The 2997-nt window shown below is 42.0% G+C and overlaps 1 pseudogene across 1 annotated transcript; it reads left to right on the top strand.

Moving 5' to 3' along the window:
- The first annotated feature begins 1649 nt into the window (after positions 1-1649).
- LOC116098361 lies at positions 1650-2943 on the top strand (annotated as a pseudogene). The gene has a single exon (XR_004121821.1). The product of XR_004121821.1 is annotated as a transforming growth factor beta regulator 1 pseudogene (transcript).
- The last annotated feature ends 54 nt before the right edge of the window (positions 2944-2997 follow it).

Here is a 2997-nt window from a genome sequence, read left to right as displayed (position 1 = left end):
AAGAAGAGGACTTTATAAGTTACTCTTTCTCTGAGATGAATGTTTTTCCAAATTATCACAGCTAATGATCCAAATTCTTACCCCTACCTAATGTCTGTGCCACCCTCCAAGCAGAACCATTGTTCATTGAAACAGTTGATGAATGACTTTATGGATAGACCATCTTAATACCTACACCATTTCTTAAACGAATGTAACCTGTTCTTATTTTGGGCTTGTACCACAGTAAGAGCCAAGATTTTAAACTCTACTAAATACAAAACAAACAAAAAGACTTTATATATTCATGGTCATTTAAGATAATACTAGTAGTGATGTATTATTTTTAAGTATACAGTTGATATGTTTGGCGTTATTTAGAATTTATATTGAGAAAAATGTATTTTCACTATTGCTGTAGACAAGCATCTACATAAGACTTAAATTAATTGTTGTTTTGTATCAAACAACTTTTGTAATACTTATTTTTATTGTTATAATATTTTGTTATTTTTAAGGAATATGACAAAAAAGATATTGTAGGTATTGAAGGGGGGTCTCTGTGAGGAGCGGTGGTACAAAAGGGAAACAAGAATGTGTTTCAATTCTATTTAATTAAAAAATGTTTTTAAATCTTAAAAAAAAGAAAGAAAGAAAATCACTTAAAGCAAATTATCTTTTCTTACTTGAATTTCCTGAGCCACAATTTGTTTAGGATATGACTGATGTCTCAAATATTGAAAAAGATATTGCCTTTGGATCTTTTCTGTAGCAACAACCACTCCCCAAAATTTTAAAGCTGGTTGTATAAGAGCAAAGGCTTATAGTAAAACTCTTTCAGATGGATCAACTAATAAAACACCATCCATATAATTAATAATATACCCTGAAAGATTCAAAGTCCTAACTTCTTGTATTTTAGCAATAACAAATTTTTATATAATGTAGAGCTATTAGCCATTCCTTGAGGCAAAAATTTCCAAAGATATCACTTCATGGGCTCTCAAAAATTACAATCAAGCTCACTAAATGCAAGCCTTTTATAATCACCAGGATGAAAAAGAACAGAATTAAAACAGTCCTCCAAATCAATAGTAATTCTATATGCATTTCCTGGAATGGCTGCTAGAGTAGGCAAGGCAAGTTGCAAAGCCCCCACAAGTTCCATAGCCTCATCAACCCTTCAAAAACTTGAAACAATCTCCACCTACTTGATTTTTTCTTAATTACAAACATGTGTAAGTTAAAATCCTAAGCTTGTGCTTGGACTGCAAACTTCAGTCAATGGAACATTGGCAGTTTAACCACAATCTTCAAGTATTCCATGCAACACCAGAGCACAACCACAACATTGGAAAGCAAAACTCAACCTCGAACAAACAATCCAGTGTCTCCAAAAACACCAAATGAATCATCCCAATGCTACAAATTTTGGCTGCCAATTCCTGCACATGAACACACAATGGTACAGCCTCCAATACCTTACCAAAGAGACACTACCCTAAATCCTATCTCCTATAACTCTAGCTTCTAGCATAAGAATTACATAAAACATTACCCAATTTATAGGTATCTTAGAAACCTGTTTCCCAGAGGATCGCCATCTGTTTCTAACTCCGCTCCATCCCCCCCCCCTCCGCGGCCCAAAACTCCAGAGCAGGGGTCCGATCATGAGCGTGCTGAGCGGCCTGGCCTCCGAGCCGGGCACCACGCTGTCCAGCAAGGCCAGGATGAAAAGGCTCCCAAAGAAAAGCCAGAACGAGAAGTACCTACCGGCTGAAGTACCTGCGGCTGCGCAGAGCTGCTAAGGCCACGGTGTTTGAAAATGCTTCTATCTGTGATGAAATTGCTCGTCTTGAGGAAAATTTTCTTAAAGCAAAAGAAGAAAGAAGATACTTGCTGAAGAAGCTCCTCCAGATTCATGCTCTAACTGAAGGGGAATCCCAGGCTGCCACTCCTTCTCACAGCAGCTCCAGTTTGCCCCTGGCTTACGGCAGCGTCGCCAGCTCTTCAGGAACTATCCAGGGAGCTGGGCCCAGCACTGGGGCTGAGGAGCCATTTACGAAGAAATCCAAGGAGAAGAAGGAAAAGGGCAAAGAGAACAGCAAACTGGAAGCTCTGAAGAAAACATCCAAGAAAAAGAAAATGGAGGGAGGTGCTCGCAAGCTGGTTCGGCCCATTGCCCTGGATCCCTCAGGACAGCCTGTGTTCCCCATCGGACTAGGGGGTCTGACAGTTTATAGCCTAGGGGAGATCATCACCAACCGACCTGGCTTCCATGATGAGAATGCCATTTATCCTGTGGGCTACTGTAGTACCCGAGTGTATGCCAGCATGAAGTGCCCAGACCAGAAGAGTCTGTATACCTGCCAGATCAAGGACGGTGGTGTGCAGCCTCAGTTTGAAATTGTTCCTGAAGATGACCCCCAGAGTACCATCGTAGGCTCCTCTGCCGATGCCTGTTATGAAGAACTGCTCAGAGCCATCAGTGCCACAACAGAGAAACTGATGCCTAACCCACTTTCATGTGGTGCCGACTTCTTTGGGTTTTCCCATCCAACCATCCACAGCCTGATTCAGAGCTGTCCAGAAGCTCAAAACTGTGTCAATTACCAGTGGGTGAAATTTGATGCGTGCAAACCCAGGAAGGGGCAGCTCTCTCAGGAACTGCCAGAGAATGATGCAACTATAAGCCTTGACGCCTTTCAGACGCAGACGTTTGATGACGACCATGATGATTCCATCTGCCAGGCTCCCTGGACCTACCTGAGCTTCAGCATGACGCCTTTGTGTCATCTTACCAACCAGAGTTCCTGACACATGAACCCCTGGTTGACACTGACCTGCAGCACCTGAAATCTCCATCACAGTGTAGCCCAATTCAGTCTTCAGATTGACCAGGAAGGGTGGAGCCCACTTCCTTCTCCTCAGGAGTTTTAAACTAAAACTCACTCTGGAAGAAGGCAGCAGCTGAGAAACATCATGGATGTTCCTGTGCTGATAGTGCACCCCAGAGTA

The sequence above is a fragment of the Mastomys coucha genome, unplaced genomic scaffold (genome assembly GCF_008632895.1).
Source record: "Mastomys coucha isolate ucsf_1 unplaced genomic scaffold, UCSF_Mcou_1 pScaffold20, whole genome shotgun sequence".
Taxonomy (NCBI): domain Eukaryota; kingdom Metazoa; phylum Chordata; class Mammalia; order Rodentia; family Muridae; genus Mastomys; species Mastomys coucha.
The sequence above is the reverse complement of the archived record's forward strand: the minus strand, read 5'-3'. Positions and strand labels throughout refer to the sequence as shown.